This window comes from Schistocerca nitens, chromosome 2 (assembly GCF_023898315.1).
Source record: "Schistocerca nitens isolate TAMUIC-IGC-003100 chromosome 2, iqSchNite1.1, whole genome shotgun sequence".
Taxonomy (NCBI): Eukaryota; Metazoa; Arthropoda; class Insecta; order Orthoptera; family Acrididae; genus Schistocerca; species Schistocerca nitens.
The window spans coordinates 181182848-181206916 of NC_064615.1; positions in this window are offsets into that span (position 1 = coordinate 181182848).

A 24069-nucleotide genomic window follows, 5' to 3' on the forward strand; every position below is an offset into this window, starting at 1 on the left:
GCATCGTGTCTGGTCACATGCATCCATTCACGTTGTAACCTCCCCGCAAAAATATTGAAATGACAATGAAATATAAATGAACCTTATCTAAACTTCCCACAAAATTAAAGAATGATAATGGCCCAAAAATGTAAACACCCCACAAAATATCGTTAAGGAATGATTATTGAGCATAAACCCACACAATAATATTAATTAACTAATGAAACATGTAGGAAATGTAACTTCCTAACAGAAATAATAATATCTGGTAAATTTTATAAGGGCAGCAGCGCTGACCTTCGGTCCTGTATTCTGAATAAAAAAGCAAAAACTCTTACCTCAATAAAAACTGCATCTATATCTGCTCTTATTTATCGACACAGCTTCGTGCAGTGCTGGTGTATATTTAATTTTGATTCTTGGAGGAAATGCATAGGAAATGAATGTTTTTCTTTAAAAGAGTTACTTTATAAAAAATTATTATTGGGGCATTTTTTGAACAAATTAATTACAGTTAACATACCTTACTAGATGTGCGCAATGCTGCTTCATTACCTTCTACATCAATACTCATCGTCCACCACAATCCTGACCAGAGTCACAAGAAGAGCACGCCGTCGACGCATGCCGACTCCCGCAGAGTAGCACGGACTACTACACCAGACTGCTACTACTATCCAACTGTCGACTCGCTACACGCAACTGCCGTCGTCTCGCGTTGTCAAGCGCAGACTAGCAACGATAAATAACTCTCTGGTCAGAGATTCTGTCATGCCTCGCCATCGCTTCTAATGAATACATACGTGTTTCAACGTCCTCTGTCCATTCCGGCTGACTTGGGCAATTCCGGACAATGTGACACCCCACAGGTCCAGAATTGCAACAGAGTGGCTCCAGAAACACTCTTCTGAGATTAAACACTTCCGGTGGTCATCAAACTCCCCAGACTTGAACGTTATTGAGTATATCTGAGAGCCTTGCGACGTGCTGTTCAGAAAAGATCTCTACCCCATCGTACTCTTGCGGTTTTATGGTAGCCTTGCAGGATTCATGGTGTTAGTTCCCTCCAGCACTACTTCAGAAATTAGTCGAGTTCACGTCACGTCATGTTGCGACACTTCTGCGTGATCGCGGGGGCGCTACACAATATTAGGCAGGTGTACCAGTTTCTTTGGCTCTTCTATATATATTGATAGATTGATTTTCAACAGGAAAATCTTAAGAATGAATGTCTCTAGGTGGAGAAGGATATTTTAGAAGCGAATCAGAATCTTTAATTTAGCCCTTTCACATGTATCGGTCAGATGACTGGATTACAGGCAACCACTGCATACCCATAACACATGATGCCTATGCGTTGCCACCTCTCAGAGGCACACTTAATAATAAACGACCCCTAGTATCATCGCTAAGCGTCAATGACCACAAAACACACACACACTCACAGATATATATATATATATATATATATATATATATATATATATATATATATATATGCGCTCATCTGACTGATACTTGTGAAAGGGATAAATTAAAGATCCTGATTCGCTTCTAAAATATCTTTCTCCGCCATTCTTAAGGTTTTCCTGTCAAAAATCAATCTATCAATTTACTGGCGAAGGTAGAATGCAGATGCAGCAAACTGTTTAGTGGATCCTGCTGGTTCGAAAAAATCTTGTCGTTCCAGGAGTGGCAGACCCAATAAAAAGACACCTAGCGTCGCAGGAAAGCGTCACCAAACATTTTTGTCTCTAACAAAAACTGTTCCCCATGACGTGTTCTGTCACCCCTAGACCATGGGTTGTGGTGTTCAGGAAGTATCTAAGGAATTGTCAGTTTGGTAATGGAAGGAAATGAAAGACTAGGGGTTCAAAATTGTAGAGGTAGATCAACGTACGAGTAAAGCAAAGAGGTTTAAATGGATGCAGCTTGCAATGAGGTCCAGGAGATGGACTGCACATGTTAAACAAGTGCGGCGAGGTGCATCAAACCAGGCTTATGCCGTTGTTATGCCAGTACTGCACATCTAGCCGTTCACGGCAAAATTCATAAATTATTCTGAGAAAAAAAAAACTCTGAGCACAACTGAAGTTTTTATTTTATTAATCTGCAACTAGTTTCCACAAAATGGTCATTGTATGGTAGCATTTTTAACTTTTTTGTGCTGAATACTTTATCATGTATATGCAAATATAAATATTTGAGATTTAACGATTGAGTTTAGTGAAAAAGTACTGGGAAAGGTAAAATCGACAGAGAGTGTGCAGGAGTGGTGGAAATAAATAGTGCTGTTATAAGGAAGACCTGGGAGGAAGTGTTTGGGTTAACGTCTGAGAGAGGGGTGCCAAAAGATAAGGAAGCATGGTGGTGGATTGAAGAGGTGCAGAAGGTTGTGAAGGAAAAGAAAGACGCTAAGAGGAGGTGGGATATGCCCGGAATTGTTGAGGACGGGCAAGCATACAAAAGTGCAAAGAAGGAGGCAAAACGAGCCGTGGCTAAAACTAAAGCTGAATCAGTAAGGGAGGCATACGAACAACTACAGAAAAACCGGGATATGAGACAACTGATACGGATAGGCAAATCAAGAGATAAAGCTTCTAAGGATCTAACAGCAATAAAACAAATGAAGGACGAAACAGGAATAATTCTGCATGACCATGGAAAGATAATCCAAAGGTGGTTGAATTATCTTGAGAAATTGCTGAATGAAGTAAATGTAAGAGTGAAAACTGAGGAAGGAGGGGCAAACGAAGGATTAACGGTGGATATAAGTAGAGATGAAGTCGGTCAGTTGAAAAGATGAAAAATGGGAAATCAGTTGGCCCAGACCAGATCCCCGTTGAGGTATGGAAGTGTCTCGGTAAAAAGGGAATTGAGCTCCTTTGGGATTTAATGAAGAAGATTTGGCGACAGGAGGAGATGCCAGACGAGTGGAGAACTAGTGTACTGATCCCAATATTGTAAGGTGTCAGGCAAATTTGCCACTTGAAGTAGAAATCTGAAACGCGATGATTTTTCTGTTATATAGTTATTGAGAAGCCACATCAGCCACTGTAATTTACGACAAGTTAGATAAGTAATTAAAGATAATTGAGGGTCACTGTAGACCATTTTGATAGTTTTCTCTCTTGTGAAACTTAATTTAAACCTAGATTATAGATGTGAAATGGCATAGGTCATCCTCCGATCCATTGTAGAACTTGTAAACCCACTCAGGGAATATTCGTTCACATTTTTGTTGAACGCATTTGGTTTTTATAATCCTGTATTAAAACATGTTTTGTGAGTAGAATAAAATTTCCAATGGTAAACTTAACTGCTTTTTCGACGTTATTTTACCAGCTAACTAAAAATAGGAAAGCCTTGAACCCCTTCCACTAAATTTAGTTAGTATTAAGATTCTTTTACACGGAGTGCAGTGGAGCTGACGCTGAAATCATTAAGTATTTGGTTATATCATCGCTAGTCTCACTGAACTCTTCTGAACTCTACATGACATGTGTGGTCTGGCATCTCCTTACCAGCAACAGGTGCCAGGTTCAAACTAGTCAATTCCCTAAAAAACACGCTCAGAGCGTCGTTGCGCGAAAGTGGTAGGGAGACATGATATAGAACAAACAGACACCACGCAGAATGTTGGAGAGTGGCGACCCTGCCAGGATGGTAAAATACCGTGATTGAAGGTCGCCCACGTGCCTAACTAGGTCAGAAAAATATACTGTTAAAAATTTTCGTAATAAAAAAATTTTTTTTTTGAAAGGCATAAATAGTTGAAAACAGTAGCTGCAGCGATAGATAGTGAGACATTCTAGCAGAGACAATAGCATAATTAAGTTATGATTTTTAAAAATTGTTAGAATTAAGTTTTCTCCTCAATACAAGCGCACAGGTGGCGGATACATCGTTGACAAGTTGGTTCTGACCCAACAAGTAAGTGAATTGATTGTCAAGTTATGTCTGCAAAAAGTTTATGAAACGCGTGAGATCGTATGAGCGCATGTTGACGCGAAGTAGGGCGCTTGAATTGCTTTTAAAACAGAAAATAGGGGATTCGGAAAGATTAGCAATGGCAGATCGAGACCTTGACCGAATTGAGTTAGAGACCCAACATGAAGATGGACAGAGAATAGAGGACAGTACAACAGATGATGCAGTATCGCGAGAAGTCAAGGCATAGAAAACGTAAGTCAGCATACGACAGAGGAGCAGGAAAGTAGAGAGACAGTCGATGAGGGTTCTAACTTGCGTCTTGAATACGTAGAACCCATAGTACAAGTAATCAGAGTTCCCTCACCACAGAGTACAAGGAATGCGTGCAGAAACGTGTCACAGCACAGTTCAATGCAATCGGTTGCGAACCAACACTTGGGCGAAAACACAGAGCGTAGGACGTCGGAAGAAAACGCATTAGGACCCACCAATCTGGCAGAATTATTACAACAAATTATGGAAACCATGACAAGGCAAAATAAAGACATAGCGAGCCAAATTCAAATTCAGAATGCAGAAACCACGAGACAAATGCGTGCGATTAAAGAACAAAATAAAAAAATTCAGTTACACCTAAGTCATATTGAAGACGAGGCAAACGAATCTCGATAAGTGATAGGAAACTTAATAACAGGTCATAATCAATTGAGAACAGACATTGACAAGGTACAAGCGGACGTACAAACATTGCGTAATGACATTCAGGACGAGATCAAAACATTACGTAACAACACCTAGGGAGAAGTCAAGAAACTAGAGAAACAGATAAACGAAATTACTAGACAAGCAGCAGGTACAGCGCGTGAAATTGTTGAAAACAGTGTGTTACACAAACGTATCACAAAAGCAGCACTTGAAAGATATGATAACCGCATAATCAAAATAGAAGCGCAAACGAAGCGACAATTTCAGAAATTGCGAACAGAGTTGTTGCAAACCATTGAAGAGCGTAGTGAACAGGATCGAACAAGCACAGAGTCTGCAACCACATCCGTATCTCTAACAGCACCGGAAAAACAAGCAATTAACGAAGATATTACACATTTGCGATTCCAATCACAGGCGGAAAGTAACATACGTGAAATCAGACAGCCTGCACAGCAACAAACACGTTTCGAAATTCTTGATGAACAAACGGCATCACAAACACATGCGGAAGCACAAATGTATGTTTCAAGACAGTCTGGATAGTGCAATGAAGCTGCAAGGTTAGCCAGACAACATACCGAACCAATACCTGACAATGGAAAGCCAGGTCGCGAAGAGTACAGTGCAATGCATTCAGCTACACGTTCACAACCGATGGAAGAAAATTATTGCGTACCACTACAACGATACTACGCAAGGGTAGGCGAAAGTTACAGTGGACAATATCCAATGGATCTACCACAACCAGAAAGAACGACGGGAGAAATGATCAGAAACAAAAGAGGCGAAGAATCGCGAATTTCATATGGAACTATGACGAAGTACGACAACGATCATTTCCTCACAGTCAGAAAATTTCAACACTTTCGAGAAGGAAACTCATTACATCCACGAACTTTTATTGATAAATTCCGAGTAGGATTAACAGAACACTGGACGCTAGCACACAAATTAGATTTTATATGTGCACACATGTCAGGAACAGTCGCAGAAACCATGCAGAATGTTGCAGCGACATGCCGATCGTACGAAGATTTCAGAGAGAAGTTTCTCTCACGATATTGGTCCAGCGAAGCACAGAACAGAGTGAAGTACGAATTATTACAGAACCCATATTTTGAAAATTCAGGAGAGAAGAGTCCCGTGAAATTTTTCGAATTAATGGCAAAGAAAAATCAATGCTGAGATGTACCATACAGTGACGGAGAGATGATTAAATTATGCGCGATGAAGCTACCATTGAAATACCAGCAATCATTAGTAGGTCGCGGAGACAATGACGTCGAAGCATTTAAAGGTATTCTAAGGGAACTAGAGTTCATATTTTCGGAAGATGACGCAAGAAAAAGACGAAGCGCACGTGAAAACGAAAGCAAAAAGCAGTGGAATCCACAAGACACAGTACGAAGAAACAATAATTACGAACCATGTGATAACGTCGCACCAAGAAGCGACAATAGATTTCAACAAAGAACCGGTTATGGATTTGGTTCAAATGGCTGGGACTCAACTTCTCAGGTCATTAGTCCCCTAGAACTTAGAACTAGTTAAACCTAACTAACCTAAGGACATCACACTCATCCATGCCCGAGGCAGGATTCGAACCTGCGACCGTAGCGGTCTCGCGGTTCCAGACTGCAGCGCCTAGAACCGCACGGCCACTTCGGCCGGCCGGTTATGGATTTAGAAGAGAATATGGCAATAACTATAATTCACCCAGGAACAGCAACAACTATTACAGAGGGAATAACGACAACCGGAACGGGTACTGGAGAACCAATAGACCGACAAATTATCAACAAAGAAACCACTATCAACAAGCTGAACAAGAAAAGAGAATACAGATAGAAGAGGTGGAGGTAAGATCACCAAACCCTGATAAACGTTCGAATTGACATGAAAACCCTGACATGATAAGCAAATCCAGTAGTATGTCATATAGCTCCGAATAAATCGTGACATTAAATTAACCAAAGTAATACGAGTAACGAGTGAGCAAATGGAATACCACAGACTAACACAAGAATGCATAAATGCATGTCATACCTTCCCACCGTGAGACAGACACAGTTCCGAGGGGAGAAACGAGAACAGAAGCCGAGAGCAGAACCGTGTTAAGCTGGAAAGCCCTACGATAAGGGACGGACACCAACGTCCCAGCTAACCGCTAGGACCACCCCCCAGCCCATGTTAAAAGCTAGAGCCCTCCAGAAGAACAGTATAGATCTTACGATAACACAAAAAGGGCCACCCCCAGTCGCTAGTTTTAGCGTGAGACTTTTTCGCGTCTCTGTTACGTCAGGACCACCCCCCAGCCCATGTTAAAAGATAGAGCCCTGCAGAAGAACAGTATAGATCTTATAATAACACTAAAAGGACCACACCAGCTGCAAGTTTTAGCGTGAGACTTTTTCGCGTCTCTGTTACGTTGCAAACTTTAAAAACATTGCCCCACAACAAAAAGTATAACGTTTCTCATCGGATCGACAGAATTTTTGTACGCGGAGCTTAAGGTTAACATTGAGACCCTGATTGGTCAGATGAAAAGACAGCCAGATAGTTTTTTTAAACCAACTTCGGTAAATTGTAGTAAGGAGAAGTTAGAAATAGTTGCTTCCGAGACGGCGAGGTGAGCAGAGCTGTGCTGTCCGCCGCCCCCTGACGAACACCAACAAGGTAATCAATGCACGCGATGCCGCATAACAGCGCATAAAGCTTCACTCAGAACTGCAGAAGTCTCATCTGTTAAACCCCCTTTTTGCGTAATACTAGTGTCGATCGTCAATTAAAGCTCATGGTGTTCACATTTGCCACTTGAAGTAGAAATCTGAAAAGCGATGATTTTTCTGTTATATAGTTATTGAGAAGCCACATCAGCCACTGTAATTTACGACAAGTTAGATAAGTAATTAAAGATAATTGAGGGTCACTGTAGACCATTTTGATAGTTTTCTCTCTTGTGAAACTTAATTTAAACCTAGATTATAGATGTGAAATGGCATAGGTCATCCTCCGATCCATTGTAGAACTTGTAAACCAACTCAGGGAATATTCGTTCACAGTTTTGTTGAACGCATTTGGTTTTTATCATCCTGTATTAAAACATTTCCTTTTATCAATAGTGCAATTTATAAACAATGTTTTGTGAGTAGAATAAAATTTCCAATGGTAAACTTAACTGCTTTTTCGACGTTATTTTACCAGCTAACTAAAAATAGGAAAGCCTTGAACCCCCTTTCACTAAATTTAGTTAGTATTAAGATTCTTTTACACGGAGTGCAGTGGAGCTGACGCTGAAATCATTAAGTATTTGTGTTATATCATCGCTAGTCTCACTGAACTCTTCTGAACTCTACATGACATGTGTGGTCTGGCGTCTCCTTACCAGCAACAGGTGCCAAGTTCAAACTAGTCAATTCCCTAAAAAACACGCTCAGAGCGCCGTTGCGCGAAAGTGGTAGGGAGACACGATATACGAGTAGAACAAACAGACACCACGTAGAATGTTAGAATATTTAAGGGGAAAGGTGATGTGCAGGACTGCAGTAACTGTAGAGGTATTAAACTGATGGCACACACAATGAAAATTTGGGAAAGAGTTATAGAAGCAAGATTACGCAAGGAGACTGTGATGTGTGTGAAGAACAGTTTGGATTCATGCCTGGAAGAGGAACGATTGATGCACTACATGCTTTAAGGCAGATAGTGGAGAGACACGGGAAGCTACAAGAAGATCTACATATGGGTTTCATTGATTTGGAGAAAGCGTATCACAGAGTCCCAATGGACGAAATATGGAGAAGCATGAGAGAGCAGTGCGTGCCAGAGAAGTATGTGAGGTTAGTGAAGGAAATGTACAGAGGAGTAATGACAGGTGAGAAGTAGTGTGGGCATGACAAAGGAGTTTCCAGTAAAAGTAGGGTTACATCAAGGGTCTGCGCTTTGTCCCTACCTCTTTGACCTGATTATGGATGTGCTGGTGAAAGATGTGAAGAAGGAAGCACCGTGGAATATGATGTTTGCGGACAAGGCGACGATAAAGAAGAAGAAGAAGTTGTACTGACAACGACTTAAAAGCGGAATGTTCGTAATTCTTATTAACCGGAACAGTGAGCTACTGAGTCACGAGGTCCGTTTCAGTGAACGGAACTACCAAATCATAATTAGGTAGGTGGTAGTCCGTAGTTTTTTATAGAAGTAGCCGATACCAGGATTAATACCGGATGTGGAATAGGTGAACATTCTCGGCTGTTTCACTGAAAGAATTTCATTTGATTTTGTATACGATGTATTATATTTCAGACTAAAATATGTAAAAAGAAATTAATTTGTTAGTACTATGTAAGTACAGTCAAAATTATTCTTCTTTTCGAAGTATTTGAAATTACGAAATTTCTGGTATACTTAAAATATATATTATTAATTGCACAATCTAACGCTTATTATTAAATTTATTTCTGGATTCATTTATGAATTAATGTTATATCTTGGTGATGATACTTCTTTTGTCAAGAAAGTTTGTAAATTCTTTTGCTTCGTGAACTTTTCGGGATATTGTGAGAACCGCAGATGTTAGGAGTACTGGGCATACCTCTTATGGAAATGCACGTGTTTTATAATTTTGTCTACAATAATGTAATTGATGGTTGTATGAAAATGGAGATTGTAAAGTCAGTGTGATATAGAAGAATGGGAAAAAATAAAATAAAATCATAGCAACATATCGTACTTCATCAGTTATTTAGTCATCAGGAACCCACAACGTTAAATCAAAATTTCAGCCGCAAGATTGTACCACTAGACGCAAGACTTGGAGCCAACAACAAGAGAAAATGAAGATAAATAAAAAGCTTTTCTTTTTTATATCTTACGCCTCTTGAAGCTTTTGAAAATAATAAAGAGATTAACAGAAATTTAATGGTGATCTGTGGGAGGGTAAGATTACAAACTGTTCACTCAAGTTTATGTATTGAAATACGTTCAATGGTGGGAAGGATAAATCGGTTTAAAGGCAACTCTTTTGTTGCACCATGTCTATAAAGGAATGCATCAGGTACGATAACAATGTTTACATTCGGTAGTGATAGTCTTCCTTCTTTTCTCTTCCGTACAATGAGCAGGAGACTTAGAGGATAACAAAACCGAATCAACTAATATAAAAAGTACAGTAGTAATGATAAAGACTAACTGGCAAACTTCTGTATCAGACTACCTAGAATTCTGAATGCCAGAGCCATTCGTATCCGGATAGTAAGCAAGAGAGAAAATGTTTAGTGACTGGATAAGTAGTCTAGAAAACATAACTGGAAAAAAGGGGATCATAAACTCTGCAACTCAATTATAATATAGAGCGCAATGGTTATTTATGACATTTTTTTGAGCTGTAGCTACTAATTTTGAAGTAGCAAAGTGATTTATGACGCTCGAACAGTGACACAAATTTTTCTCGTAAAAGATTTCTCACGTTGTTCGTGGCAAAAGACAGCAAGCGCGCAGATGAAGAAATATTGAAGCTATCATAAAAGCGACTCACTCATATTTTTCGGTCCGGTGGAAATAGCTATGAGGTATAGATACGGCTATGGGTATAAGAGACTTAGTGACTGCCTGCAGAAGCAAAGAAAATTTATCTGAGACATGCCGAAAGAGGAGATCTTCCTTTAAGAGCCATTAAAATAGAAACGGCAGTAATAGCAGGCGCTTCTGGGAGAGCCAGCACTAGGGCCAGGTCGATAAGATTCCACGCCGCCAACATCGGCACGTGGCTCAGGATGTCGCCTGGCATTAATCAAAAAAGAAACTTGCAGGATGTTTTCATTTCGCGATAATCATTCTTTATTTCACGTCGCTCGTACGAGCAACTGGTGCTGGTTTTTAAGACACTGTACTAATTCAGCTTCTCCTATTTTAATTACTATTAAAAACAGTCTTGATCACAATTTATTTAACAAGGTGACCGGTTTCAACCACTACTGTGGTCATCTTCAGACCATTGAGTAGGAACCTCTTTCCTTCTTCAAGGAAAGAGGTTCCTACTCAATGGTCTGAAGATGACCACAGTAGTGGTTGAAACCGGTCACCTTGTTAAATAAATTGTGATCAAGACTGTTTTTAATAGTAATTATTTATGACATTGATCACTGTTGTGCCCATAATGTATTCAAAAGTAATTCTCCTATTTTTCCTAAATCGCTTCCATTCCTTTCAACGAGCGTAATAATCGTCGCATTATACCATTTGCCTACAGAAACGTCTTACACTAATGAACCAGCTCTTTTACCGAAAAGTCTTGCCCTGAAAAATCGCAGTGAAGGCAGCAACCTGGCAGTTCGGCGTTACACTGTACAGTTACGTAACGTAATTTTGGACGTATTCCAATTATCGGTTTTATTTATTGCTTCACGTTCTACTGATTTATCTTTTTTTCCATGAACACTCTACAGTTAACGATTTAAGTACCAGCCTATTCGTTTGTTTTATTGTTTGCACGTGACTAGTATTTTTTGTGGCACTGATACGACGAAACGGTTGACGTTGTGGCTCCATTTACTCTCGTGTCTAACGTAGAACGGGGTGGCGCAGTGGTTTAGACCTTGCATTTGAAATGACGCGTTCGATTTCGTTCCTTATCATTGTCCTCTCTAGGGCAGTACTTACTCTCTAATGTATGCTGCATCCACGGAACGTAAAACCTAAACTTTCTTCCCTTCTTTTCAATACCTACTAGTACTGAAAGAAGTTATTTGAATGATAACGGGATATAAGAGATTTTTTTTTTGGGGGGGGGGGGTGGGGACTGGTGCAAGTTGACCATGTTACCAGATATTTTTGGATAGCTTGTTTTTCTTTGCATGTATTAGTAGAATGGTCTTTCACTTTAGTGTTGCTAGCTGTATAAATTTTTATTCCAATACAATTACAACAATTTTTCCAGTTTTAAAAGTTAGTGAAAAACTGTCACCTTCGAATGGTAACGGGAGAAGGTGTTTGAATACAGGGCAACACGACTACTGATAAAAGTTAATTATTTTGCTATTCTTACACAGTATAAGGCAGTACATTAATTAATTGAACATTGGGATGTATTTCTCATAGTATAAAGTTTAGTGAAAAGATTATTACGCGCTTAAAGTAGTGTGACTTTTCGGATTTTTTCAAATGTAGCCAGGGTTTAGGCAATGGTTAAAAACCAAGTTACTCAAGCTCAAGTTGATGTTTAGCAGGACGTTAATTAGGAGTTTCTGTGGGTTAAGTGTTTAGGTGCTGGAGCCTGAGCAGGAATAATTTCACTTAGGCAGTAGCCCTAACAAGAGTACGATCTTTGGTTTTCACCTCAGCGATATTGTACTCGTTATACACAAGGGTTCAGTTTCACATTCTTCGAACCGCATTAGCTGCAGTACCGACTGTAGCTGCGATGATATAAAAAGTACTCAGGTAGTCAAGTTGCTCCAATCAACTTGCCCCCATCGGGCATAGTTTTATTTTTGGTGTAGGATTGACAAGAATAAGAAATGAATATAGTGTCTGAGACGCATACTGGACGCGGCAGTGCAGTCTCTTCCGTATAACCAGCCTCCTGGCAGCAGTGTTTAGACACCGTGGGGCCACCCAGTCATCATCTCTATGACACCCACCAAGTGTCGGACGCTGCCGTGAAGACAACGACACACCCATGACGCAGGTGTTAACATGGTTATCTGCATTCTTGTGCTGCACCGAAATCCATCTGCGGTAGAGGATCTCTCACGCGCTCCAAGCCATCTCAATACACCGTCTCAGAAAAAGTCACTTACAAAGAAGTAGAACTGGTAATGAGAAAGTAATTTTCTGTCTTTATTGGACTGTCAGGAATGCAGCGCCAGCTGATACTGCGAGTAGGGATGTGACGAAGGCGCCTGCTGCCTGTCAGAATTGCAGGAAGTGGTGGTGGGGGGAGCGAATCTCTCGTTGCTGGGTGTAGTGCGCCCCTGCGCGAAGATCAGTTTGAAAGTATAATTTTCTGCTCCTGTAGGTTGTGATGAATATTGCATAACGTTCGCTGAAGCCAATACTCTTATGTTGGTGTTGCTAGTGTGGACATATAAATTTAAAACATTGTGGCCCACCGCAGCTGCTATCGTCGCTACACACTGGATTAAACATTTTTGCTCTTGGCTCTGTATATTTTTTTTCAAATGAAGCTCCTCCGCAGTTTTCGTGTAAAGAGAGATATTTCACAAACGGGTCGCAAAATATGGTCCAGTTTCCGGTAATTTTGAAAGATACACTACTGGCCATTAAAATTGTTACACCAAGAAGAAATGCAGATGATAAACGGGTATTCATTGGACAAATATATTATGCTAGAACTGACATGTGATTACATTTCCACGCAATTTGGGTAGATAGATCCTGAGAAATCAGTACCCAGAACAACCACCTCTGGCCTTAATAACGGCCTTGATACGCCTGGGCATTGAGTCAAACAGAGCTTGGATGGCGTGTACAGGTACAGCTGCCCATGCAGTTTCAACACGATACCACAGTTCATCAAGAGTAGTGACTGGCGTATTGTGACGAGCCAGTTGCTCGGCCACCATTGACCAGACGTTTTCAATTGGTAAGAGATCTGGAGAATGTGCTGGCCAGGGCAGCAGTCGAACTTTTTCTGTATCCAGAAAGGCCCGTACAGGACCTACAACATGCGGTCGTGCATTATCCTGCTGAAATGTAGGGTTTCGCAGGGATCGACTGAATGGTAGAGCCACGGGTCGTAACACATCTGAAATGTAACGTCCATTGTTCAAAATGCCGTCAATGTGAACAAGAGGTGACCGAGACGTGTAACCAATGGCACCCCATACCATCACGCCGGGTGATACGCCAGTATAGCGATGACGAATACACGCTTCCAATGTGCGTTCACCGCGATGTCGCCAAACACGGATGCGACCATAATGATGCTGTAAACAGAACCTGGATTCATCCGAAAAAATGTTTTACCATTCGTGCACCCAGGTTCGTCGTTGAGTACACCATCACAGGCGCTCCTGTCTGTGATGCAGCGTCAAGGGCAACCACAGCCATGGTCTCCGAGCTGATAGTCCATGCTGCTGCAAACGTCGTCGAACTGTTCGTGCAGATGGCTGTTGTCTTGAAAACGTCCCCATCTCCTGACTCAGGGACCGAGACGTGGCTGCACGATCCGTTACAGCCTTGCGGATAAGATGCCTGTCATCTCGACTGCTAGTGATACGGGGCCGTTGGGATCCAGCACGGCGTTCCGTATTACCCTCCTGAACCCACCGATTCCATATTCTGATAACAGCCATTGGATCTCGACCAACTCGAGCAGCAATGTCGCGATACGATAAACCGCAATCGCGATAGGCTACAATCCGACCTTTATCAAAATCGGAAACGTGATTGAACGCATTTCTCCTCCTTACACGAGGCATCACAACAACGTTTCACCAGGCAACACCGGTCAACTGCTATTTGTGTATGAGAAATCAGTTGGAAACTTTCCTCATGTCAGCACGTTGTAGGTGTCGTCAACGGCGCCAACCTTGTGTGAATGCTCTGAAAAGCTAATCATTTGCATATCACAGCATCTTCTTCCTGTCCGCTAAATTTCGCATCTGTAGCACGTCATCTTCGTGGTGTAGCAATTTTAATGGCCAGTAGTGTATTACTGACTGTTCAAAAATAAGGAACCAATAAAAGAAAACAGATAGAAAAATGAACGTTGCTACTGTAAGGTGTGCTTCTACATCTGCACTGAGGTCCACACTCGGTGAAGCAGTGTCAAGTGCATGGCACAGGACACTTCCCACTGTAGCAAGTATTAGTTTCTCTTGTCATTCCAGCAGTGAACGTAGTACGGGAAGTATGACTGCTTGAATGCCTCTGTGCTTGCTATAATTGATCCTACCTTATACATGTTGTTTTATTTGTTTTTCGGCCTCATTTCCGCAATTGCAGATATACATGTTATATAGCTTACACACCATATTTTGCAACTGTAATGAAAGTCTTGTTAAAACCAAACGCGTTTCTCTATATTCTAAAGCATCTTTGGCGGACAGTTTTTATTGTTGTTTACGTCATTCTTCCTGTTTTTTCACATATACCTGCATGTGCTAGAGCTTAGCACACAGCACTTTCTTTGCACTAAATATATGACGTTTCTATGTTGTGAAGAGACACTGTCATCTCGCAGAAAGAAGGGCTGGCGGGCACGAAATGGAAAGCGCTGTGTGCTAAAATGAGACACATACATGTAGAGAAACGGGAAGAATGACATAAACAACAACAAAATCTGACCACTGAAGAGGCTTTAGGATAAAGCGAAACATACTTAATAAGAATTTCATTATAGTTGCAATAATCGGTATTTAACCTATACAACTGTTGCTAATTAGCCGGCCGGAGTGGCCGTGCGGTTCTAGGCGCTACAGTCTGGAGCCGAGCGACCGCTACGGTCGCAGGTTCGAATCCTGCCTCGGGCATGGATGTGTGTGATGTCCTTAGGTTAGTTAGGTTTAATTAGTTCTAAGTTCTAGGCGACTGATGACCTCAGAAGTTAAGTCGCATAGTGCTCAGAGCCATTTGAACCATTTGTTGCTAATTTTGTTTTCATGATGCCTATACGAGGGACACATAGGAGGCTGTAGTATAATCCTAAATTCTTCACTTAATACTGGTTCTTAAAACTATGTCAATGGGCTTTCGCTTTAGAGTGTTGTCTGTCTTCAAGTATCTGCCATTTCAGGATTTTCGGCAATTCCTTTACAACCTCCCACGAGTCAAACAACTCTGTCATAGTTCGTGCTGTCGTTCTTTGTACGCAGCCAGTGACGCACACGATTGGGCAGTATCCTAGGATGGGTCACTCGAGTGTTTTGTAAGCAATGTAATTGGAGACTCATTGCATTTGCCCAGTATTTGCATGCAACAACTGATTCTGTAATAAGAGGAAACTATGTTTTGCGTTTGTAAAATGAAAAATACGTTGCCTGACAAAGAATGTGAAGCACCAAGAAGGGGAGGAGGAAACGAAATGAAATTTTGCTGATTGAGAGGTTATGTCATGTTATTTTGGCGATTACAAGATCGAGTCAGATTGGCAAAGAAATTATGAGTATGAGCTCCATCAGTATGTTGCTGCACCGCCTCTGGACTGGAAACATGCAGTGATTCACTTTCAAAGGTTGTCACAAAATCGTTGGATATTCTCCTGAGGCAAGCTGACCAATCAATTGTTGGAACTGGTCCTTGATATCGTGGGTAATCGCACAGGGAAGTAGATGATATCCCAGGTGGTTCCATGTTCTATCGGGCACAACGTAGGAATATTACTGGCCACAGGACTACATCATAACACACAGTATATATAGAGATACATGCCACGTGTGGGCGAGCATTGTTCTGCTGAAAATTGTCAGCATGGTACTGCCACACTTGAGGTAACACATGACGACACAGGACGTCTCTGACGTACTGTTGTGCCCTCAGAGTTTCCTCAGTCGTGTCCTAAAGTCGTACCCGACGGCTTCCCACATCAGGACGGCAGGATTAACACCGCTGTACCTCTCCAGAATATTGGAAGAATGGAACCTCTTCTCTGGTCGCCGCCACATTCGCCTGCGATAGCCATAGGTGTACTACAGAACTGTGATTCGTCGCCAAACACAATATGACGCCATTCATCAAAAATCCATGTTTCCAGTCAGGGCACCACTCAATTCGCAGCAGTTTGTATCGAAGTGTTAACAGCTGCCTACGCCTGGGACTGTAATTCCCTAGCACGGCAGTGGTGTGGGTCGACACAGAATATTTTCTAGAACATTGTTCAAGGAAACCAGCGATCTCAGGTATGTCAACCAAATTTTCTAAAAACAATCTTGATAACATAAATATCTGAGTACAATGAAATCGTATTAATTTTAATTTTAATAATTAACAGCCTCAGTTGCACCGTTTACTTAGAATTTACCTAGGTTTCAGTCGGGATAACCCATCCTTCTTCAGAATAACAGTAACTACAGTTTGTCCATAGTGGACATCGTCAAGCTAAAACTACAAATCCATAAATTATCGCCAGACGGTAAAACTTATCTGGAACTGCCTCGGCCCCACTTCACGACCGCGATGCGGCAGCCACGAGTGCTGTACTGGAACTGTATTTGCACAGCTAATGCACCGTAGCTCGTTTGATCTTGGGGTAAGCCTCTGACATTCTTCTGCATTCCTGTCTGTAATGACTTCGTCGTGGACAGCACTTTAAACCTTTATCTTCCTTCTTTTTTACGAGGCTTCAAACTCGAGTTTCAGTACAGCACTCGTGGCTGCCGCATCGCGGTCGCGAATTGGGGCCGAGGCACTTCCAGATAAGTTTTACAGTCTGATGATGATTTATGGATTTGTAGTTTTAGCTTGACGATGTCCACTATGGACAAACGGTAGTTACTGTTATTCTGAAGAAGGCTGGGTTATCCCGACTGAAACCTCGGTAAATTCTAGTTAAACGGTGCAACCGAGGCTGTTAATTATTAAAATTAAAATTAATATTTATACAGTTGCTGACAGGGCCACGAAATGTTGAAGATATTTAGATTGAAATCAGTCACGAGTTTAAATTTTATTGATGCAGAATATTGCAGGGAGTCTATGAGTTGTCCTCGGATAGCAGACGCAGATATGAAAGAATTACGAAGTTGTGAAAACGAACCGATTGTTCTGTACTGACAAGCTACTCTGTAACTGCAAAATATGATCTGAAGATGTGCAGCTAGCCTGAAACCGGTCATTGAAAATAAAAAATAGCGATCAAAGACTGAAATGCCAAATTTTTATTTTAATTACGAAGTGCTTGGTGCACAATGCAACGATCATCCATTCTGGTGGTCACACGTGGTCCACCAGAACCATAACGACGACTACGCCTGCCCTCATTTTGCCATAAATCTATCATTAGGTCACTGTCACATCCGAATGCCCCACAAAGGCGATTGAGGCCGCTTTCAAACGCTGTCTCACATGAGTACGTGGCTTCTCCGTGTCTTTCACAGTGACCATTCAACATCTGACTCTGTTCACACGCCTTACGTTCACTACCACGCCTAGTAACGACACGAAACATGAACAACAAAATTATCTCTGGTGGTTCGTTTAACACGTCACAGAGAATTCCAACATAGCTGCAACATACACGCCGATGGTGTGTACGTATGCAAAGGTACACTGACGTCCGATCATGTCTTCTGGATGCTATCAGGCAGTGCATTTACATTCATTGACATTTAAAGCAAGTTGTCGATCTTCGCACTGCTTTGAACTAATCTGGCTGAATATTTGTGCAGCTTGTTTCTGATAGCACTTCATTAAAGATAAACTCCTTAATGTGTAAAATCTCTGGCGTTAGCATTAATTTTGTGTTCCAAGTCATTAATATAAAATACGAACAGTAGAAGGTCTTACACATGTCGCTCCATCGATGACTCTGTATCCTGAGTAATATAATTACAACTGCAAATATTCCGGTAATCCAGGAAATTATGCGGAGCACAGAAACTACAGTTCATGATCGGAAACCCTTGCAACTCCACGTCTGTGTTTCATAGCATATTCTACCACGTCCGGCGTTTCCGTGCTATTGGCTCTGCGTCTGTATTTGCACAGCTAATGCACCGTAGTTCGTTTGATCTTGGTGTAAGCCACTGACATTCTTCTGCATTGCAGTCTGTAATGACTTCGTCGTGGACGGCACTTTAAACCTTTATCTTCCTTCTTGTTTACGAGGCTTCAAACATGTTGCACACTGTTTGTATACATCAAGTGTCAGTTTGCAAGATTTTCTCACTAGGAAAAGTAGAACAAGTGTGAACAGCGAATCAGTCTGACGAGCTAACAGAAGATTATTTAAATTCTTGTTTCTTGGCCAAAACTAAATATGTGTTCATTGAACAGACTGAGATGCGATTATGCAGCCTACTGTTGAGCTGTTACTCCTCGTGTTGGTCATGATAGTCGCTGCGACGGTTTGTTCGGAGAATTTCTGATGTTGTAAGAGCTTAGTGTTCAAAGCGAATAAAACTTTAAAACCGTTGACAATGGTATCGAATTATGCTATGTCTGTTTCCATAAACAAAACAGATGAGCGAAGAATATGCAAGAAGACTACAAAAGACTCATGGAAATCAGCGTCACTGAGGGGGAAAACCAGCTCAAATGTAAGAGAATGAGTGTAAAAATCGAGTATGGTCTCAAAGAGAACTACGTCATGATATTTGTGCTTGTGACTTTCGGAAAGCAAAGACATCAAAATATGATTGGGTAGTAGGATTTTTGAACGTTCTATTAATTCATACCGTGCACATCTTAAACATTGTCTTGGTGGTACAAGAAATATTATAATTGCTCAAAACTACGATTTGCAAGTAGTATGAAAAGGAAGGACTTTTTGATTAGGTCTGTCAACTGTTAATAATGAGCAAGACGAAAGAAATATTCATTATTGAAGTTTATTTCAATTGGTGATATCTGATCGTAGAATAATTTCTTACTTAATGCGTACTTATTTCTATCTGTATCTGTCTGGCAGAATCGTCTGACAACACTATGCAGTACCAGAATTATTACCTTTTCATCCTGACTGATGACCAGGGCTGAGGCCAAATATTTTAACTGTCGCTCTCGTAATTTTTTCTGCGAGAAGCATTCCATAATACTGTGTCACGGTGAGACTACTTATTGCTGAACAATCTGTAGAATAGAGCTTAGTGTCCCTTTAAACGCCAGTCTGAAAAAGTATCGAGAAGAAAACATTGGAACAAAAACTGTAATTATAAGAGACAGAGAGCGTGCTAGATGTAGACTGGAGGTGTTTCGCGAGTATAAAGCTGTAGCCGGCGGTCAGGGAAATAGCGAGAACGAAACCTTCCTATTTCAAAGAGAAAAGACTAAAATTTCAGATTATGTGCGCTAGAATATGAAATACCAAAAATTCCATCGCACGTAACGCGCACGGCTGTAATGACATTGTTGAGATAGTAGCGAAGAGAGCCTAACTCTTCTTTTCTTTTCTTTTTTTCTGCTCCTAAAGGTAAAGCGGTCTGTTCGAGGTCTGAATAATTGCCTTTCAGCAACATACCACAAGAAATGGTAATGAACCAGCGAAATCAAAATCGAGATTTCCACATCCACTGCGTCCCTACAGTGCTGGTGACATTAAGTGAGTTTGCGTTATTTTTAAGTAAAGTCTTTAATGGACCAGGGTCAAAGTAGTAACTGAAAGTTGGTATAAAATTAATGTGCTTATTTTTTTCTATTGCATGTCTCGCAGAAGGGACCAGCTCCGTATACTTCATTTATAACTGGTCTTTTTAGCACCGGTCGGGGAATAACTACCAGCCGACGGTCAGTCCACAGCAACAGATGCGTCACTGATACGTAGTTACTGCAATTTTTAAAGAAAAAGAAGTAATTCTAATATGATAAATGGATAAAATGTTGTGAGATCATAAGTCAGCTAGTCTATTATCAGCTGCGGAAGTGCAAAGTTACATCCGCCAGGCTATTAACGGCATAAATGTATTTATTTCATTATGGCACCCATTTTTGGTACATATTGCTTCCCATTACTGGTGATGAATATAATAAAGTTGATTAAGAAGAAAGGAAACAACTGAGAAATCAGGTGTTCGGCGTTTGGCGATGACGTTGTCCCTTGAGCGACAAACCGGTTCAAAAATGGCTCTGAACACTATGGGACTTAACATCTTAGGTCATCAGTCCCCTAGAACTTAGGACTACTTAAACCTAACCAACCTAAGGACATCACACACATCCATGCCCGAGGCAGGATTCGAACCTGCGACCGTAGCAGTCCCGCGGTTCCGGACTGCAGCGCCTAGAACCGCACGACCACCGCGGCCGGCCCGACAAACCGGAAGGAGGTGCAAAGAAAGATGGAGATGTAGCGTGAAATCGCTGGAAAAACGGGTTTCAAAGATTCATATTGAAAAGACGGAATATATGGATCAGTGACACCAAGGACAGAAATATTTGGAAGTAAAATATGTAAAGATTAGAAGGACAGATGAACTCAAACCAATGGGCTGGATAAAGAGGCAGTCAAAGGAAGATCCAGAAATTTTGACGTTGATTGCAAACTAACACAGAAGAGGTACAACAAACAAGCGATATCCTACAAGGTCTTAAGTTCTACGTGTTCCATAGTTGACCAAATTCGGAAGAAAAACAAGTTGAGTAACAAGACCTCTTTTACTATGTACAGCGAGTGAAATATGTATTGTTAAAATATAAAAAAACTTGTTAGAAATAAAGTCGTAAGATTGTTATTGAACATCTCTGGAAAATTGATTTTACGTAAACTGACTTGATTAGTGAAACCATTTTGTAGCGCTTAAAGCAATTGTAGACAAAGGAAATGAACAGGCCAAATTATACATTCATATCTTCTCATTTTTGCGAAATCTATATTCAGTAATAACATTTGTGTAAGCCAAAGTACACTAAAAACACGTCCGCTGCAATATATGGCTAAAGACAGGATATCTTCGGAGCAGCAAAGTCGGGGGATCGCTGTACGGTTCCATTCAATACGACAAAAGAAGTTTTTTAATGATAAGAAATTTTCCCCTTCTATTATAAGATGTTTCTCTTCCTCTTAGCTTAATTGCATGAGAGCCTAAGAAGAATCTGTAATGATGAGTGAAGAGGAAAGGTCACAAAATAGATTTGAAGACAGGTTACAGAAAACATATCTCTAGATAGAAACCACTCCGAAACAACGTAATGTACACGCACTAGGGTTCGCATCCACTCCCACTGCATTTTCCCATATATTACTACTTCAGAGTGGCGGTTTCTGGCAGTGAATTAGAGGTACGATACACGGTGTTTGACATGGTTTAGATAATTAAGAAATTTGATAGTATGTTTGCCACGCTTCACCCGTCCGGTCTGGTGCTAATGTTTAAAGACGTTAATTCTCGTAACATTGTTAACAAACCGGGTTGTCGCCTCCGTAAATGAAATTCAGATTCTAACACATGTCGTGAAAACAACCATATAATCAGATTTCGTTATTGAAAAAAGCACACCAGGTAGAGCAAGGCGCTGAATACACCATAAATTCAATTGAAAATAGAGCTCAAGGCGCTATTAATTTCATACATTACGGAAGGTGATCTGAACTTCGTCTTCTATTATAGATAGAAATTCAATTCTGAATACTCAAAGAAAACACTTATGCAAGTTAACACTTTTTTGTTGTGTCATAAATTACGTCGTGCCTCAACAAAACGACCAATCATCAACGACGTGTGTGTGTGTGTGTGAGAGAGAGAGAGAGAAAGAGAGAAACAGAGAGTGAATGAACGCGAAAGAGTGAACTCTTAAGCCATATTGCAATTCACTTTATAATACGCAGCGAATCAGCGAGTGGATGCCATAAGCAATACGGAATCCCTACATTGGACGGCAGCTGCTCAAGGCAAAGATATCACTGCAGCGCCAAATACGCATCCGTTCGTATTTTAAATAACTTTTGAGTCGTACAATCACGTGTGATACTAGATTAAGATTACACAAGCTGTACTTATTCTTTATTTCAACGACCGATTCATACCTGTTTTAAGAGTGACTTCAGATTATCTAGGAAAGAACTGTGAATTATTACACCTCTAAGAAACAAAGTTTTATCGTCATATTTAACATTCTACAGAATGTGAACCGTTAGAAGGTAGTATAAACAAAAAACTCGTAAAAAATCATGTATGGTATGTGAATACATTTACTTGACTGTCAATTCAAGTAATCTCCTGAATAATTTTAATAAACATTTTTGGAACAGCGATCAAAAATTTTTAAAAATTGTTCTTTCAAAAACTCAGTCTTGATCACACCACGTATGCTTCAAGAACATAGGTGACCGGTTTCGGTCATATCACATGACCATCTTCAGACCTGTAATTTAATTCAGAAGGTAATAGAAACCTTACCAGATTGACAATAAAATATAACAAAATGCTTATAAGGATAAAATACAATAAGACTTGTTATACCCATGGCAACCTTCGAAGATGGTAGGTGGAGCACTATTCTCAGCTGCTTTGATGTCAGTGGTGCCAGCAAGTGACGGGCATACTTTCTAAACTAAATTACAGGTCTGATGATGGTCATGTGATATGACCGAAACCGGTCACCTATGTTCTTGAAGTGGTGTGATCAACACCGAATTTTTGAAAGAAAAATTTTTGATCTCCTGAATGTTATACCTGTATTAACGTATCTGGTATAACCACATACTTTCCACGTGTCTACTGAATCATACACAAAGGGCATCCGTCATAAATTACACGTACTTCATAAGCCTTATAGGTTGACACGTCACATAAAAAACATTCAACTGATGTGACCCATAACCAGTAGCTTACTTAGTCTCGAATTAACAGTGGTGTCAAGTAGTCTACACGTTTACTTGAGTCCATAAAAATTGCGCCAAAGAGGCAAGTGAAGTGGCCAAGGAACAAAAACATTTGACGCAACATCTAGTTGAAACAAATACGTGCACTTCGTCCTCACATTGTTGGTCCCGTCATGTTGAACCTACAAGCATAGACAGATATTGTGTTATCTTGTCGTAAATCTGCCTTTATTTTTTAAAATACAGATCTGAATGCCTTAGACAGACAATATGGGACAAAATATGATTCTATATTTAAACGTTTATTACGTAGAGTGTGATGGTTTAATCTGACATACAACTACGACTTGGGGCTCCCCATGTCATGATTTGTTTTGTGTTCGCAATCAGTAGCAGAAGTTCCATACAGAACAAGAAAATAGTATTTATATAAATGATGACAGACTACGACGCTACCAAGTTCCAGAGAATTACATTGCAACAGCGCAGTGCCGCAAACAATCTCGTGATCTGCAAAGGGCTCATTTGTAATCGGAGGACGCTCTTTACTAGCACAGTGGACGAAATCCTTTCAGTTATCGCAACAACATCCAGGAATGCAATTACTTGCCCCAAACACCTAAGCGGCTAAGCCAATGGCGCTATGATTGCAGTTTGACACCACGCCTTGTATCAATAGAGTTGCGACGTCATTATCTTCTGAGAGCCTGGGGCGGATTAATTGGAAACCGAGCACAGCCCTACTCCACAAAGGCTTGAGCATAATTTCCACTCGACACGCCCAGTTTATGATTCAGTTACGCCCCGTCAGTATCCTATCACGTAACATAATTATACGTGCTCGGCCCTAATCTAGCCACTGAATTTGGCTTTCTAGTGCAACGACAGAAGAGACTGAATCTCAGGAGTGTAAGCTGTGATACGGGAGCATCATAAACATGTTTGTAAGGGATGATATTTACTTAACTGGTCAGCGACAAAAGCGTACCAGTAAACTGAATATGTATCAA